This window comes from Dermacentor andersoni, chromosome 4 (assembly GCF_023375885.2).
Source record: "Dermacentor andersoni chromosome 4, qqDerAnde1_hic_scaffold, whole genome shotgun sequence".
In the NCBI taxonomy this organism is placed as follows: domain Eukaryota; kingdom Metazoa; phylum Arthropoda; class Arachnida; order Ixodida; family Ixodidae; genus Dermacentor; species Dermacentor andersoni.
Window position 1 is genome coordinate 6,269,263 of NC_092817.1, and position 17,261 is coordinate 6,286,523.

The 17,261-nt window shown below is 43.8% G+C and overlaps 1 long non-coding RNA gene across 2 annotated transcripts; it reads right to left on the reverse strand.

Annotated features, from left to right (window-relative positions):
- Positions 1–218: 218 nt before the first annotated feature.
- LOC129386094 (uncharacterized) lies at positions 219–16,213 on the reverse strand. Of its 2 annotated transcripts, XR_008613562.2 has the most exons (4): positions 12,213–16,213; positions 4,594–4,787; positions 3,225–3,310; positions 219–436 (listed from the first exon to the last, which is right to left on the reverse strand). It is a non-coding gene; the product is annotated as an uncharacterized lncRNA (long non-coding RNA). The 2 variants fall into 2 exon arrangements; XR_008613561.2 differs by having other exon boundaries at positions 219–3,310.
- Positions 16,214–17,261: the final 1,048 nt, after the last annotated feature.

Below are 17,261 nucleotides of genomic sequence, written 5' to 3' on the forward strand. Positions count from 1 at the left end.
AATTTCTTCGCAATTAACACGCATAAACGGAAACTGACAAGTCCGATAGAAAATTCTTAATGCCAAGTGGGAACTGTAGTCTTTAATTTCGTGTTGCATTATCAGACAGAGGAGAAAATGGGTTTTATCGCGCAATCCATCCGTATACTTTTGCTCACGGTTGTACCTGATCTCATTTCATGAGTCTTAGCCCTCATTATCAATAGAATGTTTGAATCTGGAAATTTTCGAACCAAACTTAAAATTGTCAGAGTTTGCCCAGTTCCCAAAGGCTGCGCTGAATGCACTACAAATACTTTCAGACCAATATCGATAATACCACTTTCTTCAAAGCTTTATTAAAGTGCTCTGTAACGCGTTGGGAAAGTTTCTTGAAGCAGTATGCTGTTATTTGTGAGGCGCAGTATGCTTTCCATACGTCTTGCGAACATGCGATCTGAAATGTAAAGCAGTATATTACGAATAATTGAGATACGATTATACACGATAGGCTTATTCTCTGACCTGAGTCAAGCATTCCATAGTGTCAGCCATGGTACACCCCTCTCTAAACTTTGTGAATATTTCATACGTCGAAGGCTTTGTAGCTAATGAAAGTTACTTGACTGAATGGTAAAAATTTGTTTCCTTTAATCAGTTAACCTCGTCACTTCTGAACGTCTTGACTGGTGTCCCGTAGGATTCCATACTTGGTCCCTTATTATTTAACTTCTACATGAACGGCCTACGAAGCATTCCCACCTCACCTAACCTAATCATGTACGCCGACGACACAGATCTTTTCTTCGCGAACGCTTCTCTGCAATACCTCGAGACAAAATTAATGAGTATTTAAATTTATTGCCAGAGTGGTTGTGCATAAATAAGCGACAATTAGATGTTAATGAAACCAAGCATATAATTTCAAAACTGGCAAACAAGCAATTACTTAGTAATATAAGTGTTTCGTGTAAAAGAAATTGAGTAGAACAAGTAAAAACACAAAAATTCTAGAGGGCGTGGTTTCAAGGATAACATCTCTTAGGACACTCATCTGCGCTTCTTTCTTTTAGTCCAGATCCAAACATTGATGCAGACTTGATACGTCAACTCTTGTGCTGATCACACCGTTTTTCTCGAATCTATTGCCCAAAGCGAAGTGATGGCTTACCTTTTCTGGAGTTAATCGATAAATGATGCACCAGGATATCAAATAAAACCTCTGAAACACGCCATTGACATTCCAGCACTTCCTCTCAGGCGCATATTCAACTTAACTTTGCTTACAGGAACTTTCCCACGTAACATGGTGATTGCAAAAGCGACAGTAATATATCAAAAAGGAAATAAACATGGCATAGCTACAACTACAGGCCAGAATCGATTTTGCCTCTTTTCTATAAAGGTTTAGCCAAGGCTATTCTAAAACGTCTTACAAATTTTGTTGACCACTTCATGAGCCCGGTACAAGATGATCTTCGTGAGCTCGCTCTTCTACAACAAAAGGAGTTTATACTGGTAACTTTTGAATCCGAGAACATGGTACTTGAGTTGTTTGGAATTTCAGGTATGCATCCGACCTTATTGATCGTCGCGTTTCATATTTAAAAAAATTCGAATAATATGGTATTAGTGGAGTCGCAAAATTTGTTCATTTATTCTTGTCTGAAAAATAGGTCCCAATTTGTAAACATTGCAGGTGAAGGTTTAGACAAAAAAGCAAGTATAACGTCGAGCGTTTCTCTGGGTACTATGTTGGGACGCTTTTTGCACTTTACATAAATGAAATAACTAATACAGATAGGGCTGCTAAATACATAATATACGTGGACAACACGAGTTTCTTTATTTGCGGCAAATGAGATGCTGACTTAGTATTCACTGAATTCACGAAGGAATTCACTAAATACAAGAAGTGACTGGGCAACTCGCAATTACCAAAAAATTAACGTTAATGAAACCAAAGAAATCCTTATCAGTCCACGCAACGAATCTGTTAAGCTCCCTCCTATTAAGCTAAATCACAGTGAGAAAGTTCTAGTGCTATCTGCAAATACGCTGAAAACTTTTCTTTGACGAACACGTGACTTGGTATGACTATGTTATAAGTAGATTGACGGTAAATTGTCTAGAATCACGGGCTTACTGGGTCGCCACTTTTTTCCGATGCCAGTCGACATAAAGCCATACAATGCCCTCCCTCAAATTAACTAATACTTCTGGAGTTTCGGGCTCTCGCGGTGGTTGTGTGGAGCCGTTGCATTGCGTTTCCGGGGGCTCCGTGTCCCTCTCCTCCTTGCCATAAAACACTGTCGTTCTGATGTCATCCCGTCCACGGGAAGATCAACCGACAACGGCCGACATTTTGGCGCCATTCGGGCCCTCGCTCCGGGCACGCGGGCGCCAGACGGGGCCGTCCGAAGGTTCCTCGCTGCCGTCCGCCGCCGGCCGATGCTTATTTCGGCGGAGTCCCGGCCTCGGCAGGCGCTCTTCCGTCGTATCGATGTCCGGGGGCAGCGTCTTCCGATCGTGCCCCCGTCTGGTCGTCTGTCGTTTCTCTCGATTTTCCATGCTGTAGGGTGCCCAATGGCAGGCGCTGACCGAAGGATAGGCAGCCTCTTACTGCTGGGTTCTTTGTTCTCTCTGTCGCGGTCCATTTGGCCACGTATTGTGTCGCAGTTAGATTTAGATTCGGGCTTGCTGAAAAAAACTGGTGTGTGTATCAAATGCCAGCTTATTAAATGTTATTCCTTCTTTCCCGCGTGCTTCGCCTAGGGTCTCCCTTGCTCCGCCCTAGCTGGGGCCGGCGGGGCGCGTCGACCCACGAGCAGGCGCCCTGTGTATGCGTAGCGGCTCGGAGTGCTCGAACCCTAAGGTGGTGGTCCGACGCGCGCGATATCAGAGCGTGCGGGCCGTGAGCGCAGCGAGGAGACCATATACTCCATTAAGCCAACTGAGAAGCATATGTATAAATAGGAGCCAACTGGCAGTGAATTCCTGTTAGCCAATACAATCTGTTTTGTTTGCGTTGAACGTTTTAAAGTATTCTATAACATTATACTGCTTTATGGCTGTGTTAGGAGCTCACCTCTGATTCCAAGACAGTTTTCTTTCTGTTTTCTTTTTCTGCGCTAGTTTTAATGACATATCTAGTTTCTAGAATCTGCATGGTGAAATGTTGTTGTTACATTGCACTGCTGTGTGTTGTCGTATTGCATTGCACTCTTCCTACGTATGCTGCTCACTGTTGTGGTGGTCAGGTCTCCTCTAGTTGTCCTAAACAGCTTTTTTTTTTCCTGGTAACCCACAGCGTTGCATTTGTAGCTGTTTCCTGCAAATAAATTCAAATTTCAATTAGCTAACCTAGTAGGTTGTAGGTATAGGATTCGTGATTTTGTTCTATTATGTCTAAAGAAAGTAATGTAGTACGCCCTTCTTTTTACTCTCAGCTTACTTACTTATTTACTTAATTAGGAAACAACGACACAAAACAATTATTAAAAATTTGTATTTTGCAAAAAGAGGTAATACGATTATTCGAAGACAGTCATGGTACCACGACATCTACCGACACGGGGCCTCTTTGGAAAGCACTTATTCCTTCAAGCCATTAAGCACGAGGCCGCGGGATCGAATCCCGGCCACGGTGGCCGAATTTCGATGGGGGCTAAATGCGAAAACACCCCGTGTACTTAGATTTAGGAGCACGTTAAAGAACACCAGGTGGTCGAAATTTCCGTAGTCCCCCACTATGGCGTGTCTCATAATCAGAAAGTGGTTTTGGCACGTAAAACCCCATGATTTGATTTTTTTTTTCGAGCCATTCATATATATCATCACAGATTACTTTCAAAGTAAAAAGTACAAGTTGGCATTTTCTCGTGACTGCACTTAATTGTGCACCGGCGTCACCAACTTCATATCAGGCCCATGCACTGAACCATCCCCCGACGTGATGCGCCAGACAGCAGCAGTGGGAAAGTCGAAGGACGAGGAAAGCTTCGCTTGAAAAGACGTCAGCCGCGAACGGCCGACAGCAGTGAGAGCGGCCCCTTCAGTGACGTGCACGTGTGAAACTGATTTCATGCGGACCTGCCCGACCGCATATGGTCTCATCGAGACCGCTTGTTTCCTATTATTGTCTGCTCGCGTCAGCTCTCGCTCGCGCTTGTTTAGTTTGCTCTCGTTCGCGCTTGTTTCGAGTGTCATGGTTTTTGATTGTTTTGTAATCCCATTTGATGAGCGACGCAAATTGTGTAGTACTTTCTGGAAGCCAAGCGGCACAAGCGATTACACTGGAACCTTCGAAAAGTCACGTATAAAACCGACGCGCTAGACCTGCAGATCAGATTTTTTGCGATTGCCGACTCTGCTACATGTCTCTCTGAAATAACTTGCCTCAATAAATCGTGAAATGAAAACAAGTATAGAGCATAGCTCAAATGTCGCACTACGGAGTATCGTAATCGTTGGTGAATTTTTTCTTCATCTATTTTATTGTGTTGCTTTTCAAGTTTGCCTGTTGCCTAATTAATGCGAATGATCTTTAGTGTGGTATGTGGACGAAGAAACTATGTCACAAAATGTGCGTACATTGCATGTAAACATACTTACATTAAAGGTAAAATGCAGATGGTCAAGAGGAGCAAGAGCCTCTGTCAGGTCACATGACCTTTGGCTCGTGCTTTTCTTTCTTGTATAAGAAAAAATTCGAGCCGCACTTAGTTTCCTTTACGTGGATGAATGCGGAAGCAAGCATTGCGACCACATGGCTCGAGTGGCCACGTCACCAGAAGCCCGGAGACGTCCTGAGAGAGAGATAATTTAATTGAAAGAAGGCAGGGAGGTCGGCCTGAGCTAAAGCGCTCTAGCCTGCTACTCTCCACAGGGGAAGGGGGAACGGGGACATAAAGGTGTGATGAGGGAGGATGATGACATAGCAAGAGGGATGCGCAAAGGTGAAAGCAAGTTCAACACTCTGATGATAAACATTCACAAATGTCATCCATGAAGCCACTATCAGATTTCGTATAAAGTCTGTAGTCACCAATTCAAGTGAACTTAAAAATAGAGGCGCTAGGACGAAGCTGGCGTGTGGACCTCCCCTGCGTTAACAGCACAAGCGCCAAACAAAATCTTTATAGCATATAAAGAGCTGCGATAGGCGGCTCTAGCACGGCGAGCACTTGTAGGGCACTTTCAGCGGCCGGAGTCTCGAGGCCACCGAGAATCACGCGCATTGACTCTACTAGGTGCTTCAGCATTTTTTGTGCACTCTCCTTCTCATTGTGTTCATCTCCTTGTTTGCCCGCAGTGTCACCGGTTTCATTGGCCCTATAATTCTTGCCTACATGGCGCAGAGGAGCACGACGTCCTGTGGCGCCACTGGCGGAGTCACGTGACTTCAGCGGCCACGTCAGCAGAAGTTCCACGACGTCACGTGACAAGCGGTGCTCGTCACAAGGCGCGCACAACGCAAGAACGGGGGTTCGGCTCCCACCAAAGGTTGAGGGTTCGACTCCTAACAAAGCTCGTGCGTTCAAATGCCTTCATTAACTCTATCTTGATTTGACCTTAATTAAGTGGCTTCAACTCCCACCAACGGTCGTGGGTAGGAGGTGGGCCTTAACGAACACAACATTAACTATGCATTAATTAACTTTGCCTTTATTAATAAAAAGGTCGCGTGTTCGAGTGCCTTAATTAGTTATATCTGTACTGAAGGCACTGGTCAGTGGGCATGGTACTGGTAAAAAAGAAGACGACGACGAGAAGCGCTTGCTTCCCGTTTCGCTATAGCACCGACTTGTTTCAGCTTACCGCTACAAACCTGGAACTAGTGCTGCTAGGCGAACACCCCCGTTGTATATCTTAATTATCTGTACCTGAATTAACATCGCCTTAACACCAAAGTTTGTGGCTTTGATTCCCGCCAAAGGTCGAGTGTTCGATTGCAATGGTTGAGCCAACGCCGATAATGAGCTGGATTTTCCGCCTCATGACCCATATAATGACTTCGCTATAATTAATAAACTGAATTGAAGCTGAATTGAATTGAATTCCAGCAGTCAAAGGTGTTTAACCTGAGGTCTTAGAACACAGCTGCTTCTGTGTAGCATTGTTTGCAGTTTGTCTGACTGGAACACGAACCTGCGTAGGTTTTGCCACGTGCTCGGCCCTTGCGCCAATAACACCAATATATCATCGTCATCGTCATCGGGTATTTCGTTCCCTGTCGTTCATATTCTGAAGCAATGGGAAAGGCTACAGTCAATGTGAGTAATGTTCTTCGGGAAACGTAGTAAAACTGAGGAAACCAGCATTTTTATGTGTAAGTATCGAAGACGGCGAAATATATCATGTAGTGTTCATATAATTTATATTGTGAATAAAACGTGCCAAGCGCCTCAACGGGCTAGTTTGCACGTGGGAAATTCCGTCTGCTGGGGCGCGTGCCTGTGGTCCATATATATACACCACAAAAATGTATGTTTATATTATATACTTAGTATAAATAACGTAAATAAAGGTCTCGGACGGCAGTATTCCAACAGCAGCCCGATGCTCTTACCATTATATTAGAGCATCGTATATCAACTCTTGATGAAGGCCTGACCCCGGCCTAAACGTGAGTAAACTCTTGCTATATTTCCTACGTGCTCCTATTCTTTGAACTATTTCTCTGCCGGATCATGTGATTCTATGCTTCATATATATATATATATATATATATATATATATATATATATATATATATATATATATATATATATATAGATGTATGCAGAAGATGGTGGCAATCAGTGGCCTCACGGGCACATACCGAGTAGCGCATGTGGATGCACATTTGAATCGGCACTGTCTCCGAGATCGGTTCATGATAAGAGGCTAGAATCATACCTACTACTGAAAAATAATTGTAACTCACTAGCACGATTTTCAAAAATCGGCCGAACCCACCTCACGTTGACTGTGTACGGTAATGCGTTTAGCATTGACTCAATGTAGTGCACAACGTATTGCCAGCGTCGGAACGATTTATGTATGAGGTGCTCACTGCAGCAGTGCTCCTGCTTCGCGCTTTCCTATGAACACTCGGCGCAGTCTAGCGCCGCCGCGACCGAACCTGCGCGTGGCCTCCGAAATTCCCGGCCTGGTGCGTAGGAACAAAAGCGCGGCAACGGGGCTCCTCTGCCGTACTTCTTTCTGGACACGCTGCGTCGCCTGGTGGTGCTGCGGAGAAGTCCGCACGTGGCCTTCGAGACCAGAAATGTGGCGCGCCGGTGCCAGCGAACGCTGAGAATTGTTGGCTCACTCGCCGCACAACGAGTGGCCCATACTCAGTGACCCAAATTCGCAAGATGTCCATTGAGGAACGCCACGTACCCAGGGTATTCATGGTCCAGCTCGCTAATGCGTTTGGTTGCTGTCCTCCAGAAACCATTCTGACGCGGGTTCCGCTCAGCAACGAATAAATATGGGCGATTTTCTCGTCATTGTAGAGCACCGCATTCCGAGTGGCATATAATTACCCAAATTGGCGTCTACCACGTTGATTGAAGAGCAGCGCACACCTGCCGGCAAATATGCAGCGACCCAAGTTGGCATCAAAGAGGCTAACTGAAGGCTGGTACAAACCGAGTGACACATACCCTGTGCTCCACGTCACCGTAAAATAAGTTTCTTCGAACAGCGGCATTTGGCCAGTTGCGCATCTACAGTATATCCATGTCGGCTGGAACGAGGTTAGTTGAATAGGCGGCACCTATGCAATCATTGCCACATACCCGGTGGCCCAAGTTGGCCCAACGGTTGCTTTCGAACCCTTTTCCCTCAGCGCAGCCGCCCGATGGGCTGCCCATTCGACCACGGTTTACCAGTGATCCAGGTATAGGCGGGAAAACGGTTAGATACGAACATGCATGTATACAAACATGGATAACTCCCGAAAAGTGCGTAGTGTACTCTAAGAATGCCAACGCAATAAAAGATGAACATGCGTGAAGAAGGCGGGAGATGAACATGCCTTTATGATGACCTGTAGAAGAATACATAAAAGTTCAGCTATACGTGCATCTTTATTGACATGATATAGTGCACCCCCAAAGAAGAGACACGCATCGCAGGCTGTTCTGTTTGTTGTTTTTTGTTTGTGGTTAGAGGGTACATCTCGTCAGCACCAACCACCCAAGTCTTTCTGCATTATATCTTGAAAGTTTCATCCACAACCAGTTTTCTGTTCATAGATTGTAACAGCTTCTGAAAGTAGTGCACTAGGGAGCTGTTTGTCTTCACGACAACATAAATAAAAGTCGGCACTCTTTGTGCCCATGCTCCTCTTTTCTCTGGCGTAGTTGAGAGAGCAACCACCTCCGGGAAGCAAGTGCGCAGCTTGTTTTTTGCCCAGTTATGGTGTCAACTCGTGCTCTACTTCCAAGGACACGTGCTGGCCGCGGAACAAAAAAGCTCGACGTTAGGGGGGGGACTCAGCTTCACCCGGCAGACGCAACACGCAGCCACAACGGCCTCGAGCATAGCGCGCACATTTGTCACATGCGCCGCGTCCACTGATGTACCCGCGACGAGAACACTCGACACCTTCCAAGCAGTGGGCGTAGCGGGACAAGGCCACGTGCATAAGTCTGTAAGCACGCTCGGCGCGGGAGGGCTGCGACAGATCGGCGTTTACATGGCGCTTTTGTTGAGACGACCACGATGCCGACCTTGGAACTTGATCTCTTTCGAACGGTTGGCGTCAACAAGCAACCCGCATTGCTCGGAGTTTAACGCCTGTGGCTGCCTGCAGTGCGCAGCGTAACTGGTCGCCGGCGAGCTCGTCGCCTGCGGCTGTTCGCCCGCGCGCCCAAATCGAAGCATCCGTTCTGCGCACGTCTCTCACCTTCCATTGACTTGCATGTGCAGGGCGCATTGTTACACACGCTTTCTACCACGGACTTCAAGGACGCGCTAGCAGAACCGTGATGGCAGTCGCATGTTAACTATTCATTGGGCCAGCCTTCCGAATGATGCAGATGCTTTGCTGATGACAAGCTCTTAACTCGAGGCTCGCGCGTGCAAATGGCCGGAAGGACGCAAGAGGAAGAGCAGGTTTATTACATTATAATGTCTCGGCTTACGATAAACTGTCGAGGTGGCTTGTATAAATAATACATGTGTTAACGGTTGAAGTCAATGATGAGGCTACCCCGCTCTAACAACGATTGCTTTTGTCTTATAGCTCACAGAGTCAAGGTGCTGGCGAAAGACATTTGTAACTTTCGCATAGTCGACGGTAGCTTCAGGCCTTGTGTACTACTTATACTCCACTACTTCTACAGACATATACACTGAGCGTCTTACAATAGCGAAGATGAGACACGGGGGATATATCATATAGGCATTGACAGGGGAATGAAGGGATGGATATATCTGTGTTATCAAGTATAGTTTATGCCTTTAAGTTTTGTACAGATAAAAAGACGTAGCGAGTCCATGTAGGTTGTGCTAGGCGCTTGGTACACATCCATTGCGAGCGGAATAATTCAGCCAGCTATAACTTCGGTGAATGAACACAGCTGTTCGGTTTGCGTCTTCGTTCTTCGGCCTTGTGGTGCGATAGTGTGTAAGGTGTCCTTTAAAAGAGTGTGGACAGCCTAGATCTACTTGAAAAGCCAGTTAAGTGATTCACTAATTCAGCTTGTTGTTTCATGTAAGGTACGGTTCATTCTTAAAATACAGCAAGCAGCGTGGGGCCCAGACAATCTTAGCTTTGCATTTCCTAGTGCTATTAGACGGATACGGGGACCCAACTCGAGTCACTGAAGTCCTGAGGAATTACGCCACCAGTTAATTATGCACATCCTTTTACCATTGAACACGCGAGCTAGAATCGTTTCCGTTTATCTGATGTCATTTCAATTGTATTTTTTGTCCTTTTGGCATCATTATAAATTTAATTCTTTATCTACATTGCAAGGACGCTTCGGCGTGCGGACACCAAGTTCGGCGCGCAGACATAAAGTCATTACACAGGCCTGACTAGTGGTCAACACAAACAGGTACAAGAAACTTGGCCAGAGGTGCGCAAACAATATGGATACTAATTTAAAAGCGATAAGAAGCGTATTCACTCCAAAAGTTGCACAAGCCGAACAAGAAACTTGGAGGACGTTTAACCTTCGCCTTTAAAAGTTCAACGCCATAGCGTTATCGGGCCCCGTTTACGCCGACACCGGATATTCTGGGACACAATAGAAAAAAAAGGGGGGCCGATTCCGGCAGCAGTGCATGGTAGAGCAACGTCTCATAACCCCGTAAACAAGGAAAAAGGGGTTTTCGTTTGAGTTTCCGCGCAACAAAATTATGTTTTCTCGTATAATCAAATTACAATCACACGCTATCATGTCTGTAGGTTGTGTGGAAGTCGGACTTTACGAATTTTCTGACGCATTTTACTTTGAGAAATTCAATTAGTTCAGCAACACTTCCGCACCACGCGGAGGGCCTGCGGATTTACTGCGACAAGGGGCCCTCAACGCTATGGCGGGCGAGAAAACGCGCGCTTGCGAAGAGGGCAACACCGGGCCGAAAGGTCACACAGTGGCGCGTAGAGCTCCTAGGATTGACCCACTTGGGCAGACCTTTGTGGACACGGTGTGCGTCAACTTTCGCTCCTATAGGCTCGCCTTTCCTTCCTTCCATTAAATCCCTCAAATCTGGTTAAGCTCCATGTATTTCCTCTCCCTCCCTCCTAGTGAATACGGAAGCGTCCGGCTTTAAACCTACCCGCATGCTTCAACCAACATGAAGTCCCAAGTGGGAGCTATTAGAATGGAGTACGCACGCCGTGTTGCTGCCATTTGCTGCGTTATCATTCTTAGAGTACTTCGTGCACTTTCCGGGAGCCAACCACCTGTGCTTGCAACTTTGTATCGATCTATGTATGTTCGTGTCTAACCATTTTAGCGCCTACCGAGGTCCTACGGTATTGCGTGGTCGAACATCAAGCTGCTTTGGTGAGGTAACAGTGGTAGTGTGATTTTTATTTGATTTCGTTTTCATATCTGTCGACGGTATTATTTGCGGATCTCTATGTGAAAAGCAGTCACCGGTGCTAATACAAGGCGTCGACATTTCCTAACCATCACAAAATAATCTGGGCTAGTTGGTTTGGGTAGTTGGACATATTTACAACTGCTGGGGAACGTGCAGACAGGACGCGGCCGTGGTGTCGTATTCATGCTTTTGTTGTTGTTGTTGTTCATCTTGTTGTATTCTTTTTCTGTTTTCAAATAAAGATTATTAAATAGAGGAGTTGTCACCGTACAGTAGGGGCGGCCGCGGCGACTTCTTTTCAATTAGTAATTAAATAACATTAAAATTAAAGAAAGTGTATATTCTTGCAGTAGGCTAAGTTGCAAAGATCCGCTGGAAAAGTTTAAAATCCTAACATGTCTGAGGTACATAAGTTTGTTTAGACACTTTCAATATCGTCACTTTGTAGAGACGGTGAAGGGCCAGAAAGCAGAAAAAATTACGGGTCACGAAGCTAACTCTTTATTTGGCGAACTTGTGCCCACAGAAAATGATGCACAAATTCTGAGCCACTCTACTAGTGCATAAGCATTCTTTGGCCCGGCTTCTTCGCTTTAGCTTACCTATTTACCTAGCTGCTAGTTTATGCATGTCTACCCATCGGTAAACATCAGCAAATAGTATACTATACTATAGGGATTACATGTGTTAACCTGACCAATTATATATGCATTTATTTTGCAGATCTATCGTGTCAACTGAGCCGAAACGCCGACGCAACCATATTTTTTTTTGCCACACCATAGCGTTCTTTTTTTATTTTCCTGTTCGTTACGACCTTGACGCGGCGACGGAGGCGTCACCAGCATTTTTTTCTAACGAAGTGAATCACATACCACTACACTATTATAACTATTACACGTGTTAAACTTATCTTCACTTTTGTTACAACCGTGACGTGTGACGGTGACGTAAGCAATTTTTATTTCCATGTTTTTAACTCTACCAATCATCTGCTATTACACTATTATAATGATTACATGTGTTAACGTGATCGATTACGTGATTGTGTCGCAGATATAAGGTGGTACAGGACGGACGAATTTTGCTGGGGTACTCGCCAGAGAATGCTTGCGCATTACTGTAGAACCGTAGGAAACTAAGAAATGAATAGAGAACAGGAATATCATGTGGCTCACCTAGCCATCTGCCTGCCACGCTGCTTTCCATGGTCCGAATCCCAGTCAGAAGTATCTTCTTTCTAATACTACCAATCAAACTACCAGATAAGCGCCATGCATTTCTTTCTAAGGCTAGAAAGCACGCGCTATCTAACAAGGGCCTTGGTCTCACTGATAGCGGACGCATCTATGTAAACGAACACTTGACTTACGGTAACAAACAACTGCTGGGGGCAACCATTTCCCGCAAGAAAGAAGTAGGTTGGAAATTTGTTTGGACGAACGGAGGCAAAATTTTTGCACGCAGGGATGAAACATCTGACACAATAAAAATTTGTGCACGATCCGACTTGAGTTAAATGACCGAGCAGGCATCCACATCTTTGTCAGCTGGTGACTAGCCAGTCGTTGTCATGGATTGCCCGCGCCACTGTATTCATTGTGATGCTTCTTGCTTTAACGTTAAGTTTACTCCTCTCACAGAAATGTTCTCTGCTATGCATATTAACGACCGCAGTAAGAACAAACGCGACGGTCTAGATATGTTTCTTGGGTCAATAAACCGACCGTTTGATGTGCTTTTGTTTACCGAGACATGGCTTACACACATGATGATCACCTTCCATTCAAAAATTACCAGTATCATGGCCTCCTTTGTTCGAATATGAGAGGTGGTGGTATTGCCGTGTATGTAAAGAGTTGTTATCCACAGTGTGTGTTAGACGAAATTTCTGTAACAAATTCCAATGTTGAGTGTTTAGCCGTATCACTGTCCAGTGTCATTGTAGCTGTTGTATACAGACCTCCCGCAGGGAACAAACTACCTTTTTTCAGGTTTCCCGAAAGCTTACTCTTGAATCTCGCCAATTTCCGGTTGCCTTTTGTAATAACGAGTGATATTAACATTAACCTCATGCACGATGATCACAGTACGCACGAATTTAATAGCCTTATAGCATCTTATGGTTGTTTAAATACTATAAACATGCCTACTAGAATTAGCGTTGCTACAGCTTCCCTGCTGGATGTTTGTGTCACAAATATGGTGTCTCCAGAAACGGAGTCTGGCCTGTTATTTTCTGAAATCAGTGACCACATCCAGATTTTTTTGTTTTCTTCCTCTGAAACGCATTAGGTCAGTACCCGAAAATGCCTCCAGGATAGCTAGAGTGAAATACGATGAAAATGTCGCCACATTTATTACTCTTATTCAGAATATGTGCTGGGAGAACGTATCCAGCATATCTGAAGTCAACGTGCGTATACTGCTTTTCCTGCCAAGTTCATGGAATGTTATAATGCTGCGTTTCCTGCAATCGAGGTAAAACACAGCTTCCGCAAATTTAGAAAGCCGTGGGTTGATAAAGTATTATATAACAGGATACGTATTAAAAATAAAATGTATCATGACTTTGTACGTACTCGCGATGCAGCCATTTTTAGAGAGTTCAAAAAATTTAGGAATAAACTAAATAAAGACCTCAAGTTTGCAAAATCAGCTTACTATACAAAACTGTTCTCCAGAATTTACAATGACCGCAAGAAAGTTTGGAGTGAGATAAACGAACTATTAAACGAACACAAGTGCAGGGACCACTCAGAAATTGCTGCATCTAATTCCCAAGCTAGCGGAACTCAATTAGCTAACACCATATCCACTTCATTGAAGCTGACAAGCCTACATTAGATCAAGCTCTCTCTAATGCTCCCGTATGCAACCTTATTATCACTATACCTGGCTCTATTTCGTTGCTGCCTGTGATCCCACAAGAAGTAGCTACCTACTCAGGAAAAATAAAAAACAATGTCTCAGTAGGCCATAACGACATCAAAGCGATACCATTGATGTGTCTGCGTTAGTATGCTAAGTTCTAGCGTATATTATTTTATTTCTTTATTTATTCATACTGTCAGCACAAGCCAAGACAGGAGTTGCGGTTACATTGCTGTCATCGAACTAGCCATAGTAGATGTTTAAACAATTCAATACAAAGCAATCAGGCTAGGAAGGCACAGCATATAAACAAATATGAAGCAACAAACAACATGAGTTACAATGAGTAAGTTATAGCACTATATGGGTCAACAAGAAAGTAACGCGCCCGAACAACTGCAACCGACAAACAGCTAACAATAAAACGTATTCTCAACCGTTTACAAATAATTGGTAACAGCCTTTACAAAGGATTGTAAATCAGTACATTCTACTATATCATGTGGCAAGTTGTTCCAATCGTCTATGCTTCGAACCAGGAACGAATTTTTGAAGGATTCTGTTCTATATTTAAGTATAAATCTGATGTTCACAAGTGGTACGTTCGCAGGTGAACTGAAGATTGCTCGTGTTTGTCCTATATATAAAGGAGGAAATAGAAATGAAATCACGAACTATGGTCCCATCTCCGTGTTATCGGTGTTATCGAAGGTATTCGAAGGAGCCATTAATTGTAGATTAGAAAAGTTCTTTAGCGCTCATAACATTGTTAACCCCTCTCAGTATGCGTTCTGAAAAATAAATCGTCTGAGCAATTTCTACTCGCCGTTGAAGAAAAGATCTTTGACAACATTGGATCCAGAGCATACACTCTCGGTCTGTTCTTAGACCTCCGGAAAGCTCTTGATTGCGTACAGCATGAAATTCTTTTGAGTAAACTGAGCAGTTACGGGATACGCGGAATATCTCTAAACCTGCTGAAATGTTATATAAATAACATAATACAATACGTTAGATGGAATAATTTTGTTTCGAACCGTTTGCGCATTACCAAAGGGGTTCCTCCGCAGGGATCTATATTAGGTCCACTTTTGTTTTTAGTGTATATAAACGACATCTGTAACATACCTGATTCTCCAGATTTGGTTATGTACGCTGACGAAACAAATATTTTTTTTCATATCACGTACTCTGCCGGAATTAGGAACTATCGTGAACGCTTATTTGGTAAAATTATAAGCTTGGACGCAGGCGAATAAGTTTAGTTTAACCTTGTCAAAAACCAGGTACATAATTTTCAGACCTATTAATGCCTCTCTTTATTACACACTTAACCTAACATAGGCCAACACAAAACTGCAACAGGTAACAACTCAGAAGTTTCTTGGTGTCTGGTTTAATGAACATTTGTCATGGAACACGGATATTTCAAAACTTCTTACGGACCTTAGTAAAACTGTTCGTTGTCTTTACCGGACCATCGATCTCTTGCCCGTTTCCCTAAAACTTTCCATATGCTACGCAGTATTTTTTTTCCAAATTGTGCTATTGTGCACTAGTCTGGGGCACTACAACAATAAGTGATTTTCAGAAGTTATTGCTTTTGCAAAAGAAGGCATTGCGGGCTATTGAGGGTTACCATGGCAGGCCGGAAAACCTACCAACATTACCACTCTATGATGAGAATAATTTACTTAAAGCAAACCTTCTTTACATATTTCGCCTGTTCCAGTACATCCATCGTAATGGTTTGCATTCCATTGCTCCAAACCGCCCTCCTACTAAATACCCCCTTCGGCAACACAGAAACTTGGTCCCTAAAGCGAGGACAAATTACGGCAAACAAAAGCTCGATTACCAGATTCCAATCGTTCTCAATAACTCATCTTTAAGTGTCATGTTTAATCTCCCTAAGAACAAACTTGAAAAAGACATCAAAAAGTTACTAATCAGCACTGATTCAATATAGTCTGTTTTTTACTTAGCGAAGCATCTCTTGTTTTCGTGTCAAGTTGTTTGGGTGTGTGTTTTCTTTAGCGACCTAATGGCATGTTTATACACTGCTTTTGATTTATGGTGCACTGTCTTTGTATCAAAAGTAATATTTCTCATGGTAATACTGTCGCTTGATGCAATGTATTTTGTTCACTATCATATTATGTTAATGTTTATTTCTGTGTTGCTCACTTCTGTATCGACTGTATTGGGGAACTGTGACCTCGTGAGGTTTTACCGCCTTTTGTCGCAGTTCCCTCTTTCATCTTTGAAGGAAAATAAACCTCGACCTCAATCTCATCTACTATCAAACTACTATAACGCGTACATGTGTTAACTTGACTAATTATGCATTTATTTCGCAGATGTAAAACGTCTAAGATAGAATTTGTTGTGATACTCACCAAATAATGCTTACGCATTAAAAACAAGTGAACTCAACGCACTACGATAGCGGCGAGCACAGTCGGCGATCCTCAAAATCTGATCTGCGGGTAAGACACGTCTGCTATTTACACGTGACCCGTCGTACATTCCAGCGTAATCGTTGATGGCCGCATGCGTTCTTGGATGTTGCGCACTCAATAGGCTCGGTGACGACAACAGACAGAATCGGTGACAGCATTCGAGAAAGTTCCGACACAGCAGTGCGCGTCTAGCGCTGAGCTATAACTCTTATAACATTTGTTAGCCGGTGAAAAACGTTCCCCAGAAGAAGGTAAACAAGTACGACTGTGAGTACGCGCAATTACACAAACACGAATCAGACGCTGCACATGTGGAGTCATTATTCCTCGCATGTGCCACCGTCCTCAAAAACGCGTCAAATGTTTTGCGTGATTCCTTTGTGATACACTACTTCCAATGGTTATAGGCCTAATACCTTAGCTTGGGAGAAAATGCCGATGTGAGTAAATTAAACGGGGTTGTTGTTTTTCTAGTGCTGTAACAAACCCTTCAGTCACGGCGTACACATTTGTGGTGGTGACCTATTCTTGCCATTTCCGTAGAATAGTAGCAAGGGATAGAGCACAAACATTAAACTTGAACAACCTGCTGAGCCAAATTACTTCCATTTGACTTCTAAGTAATATGTATCGTTACAGAGTACCGCTTTGGTGAAGCCACTACCGTGTTTTACGCGACGTTTAATGCGAGGCATGTCGGTAGGAGCCTCGAAATATTTTTTTCGTTCTTGAAATGCCTACCGCCAATAAATATCTTGTGCATGTAATTCGAGCGGGTGATTCAATCCTTTCTAAAATATTCAAATATTTAGTTACTCTGTAATTATGATGACTCATTATAAAAGGCACAGTCGTTATACGAACGTGCTTTTCGTGGAGTATCAAGCGCAC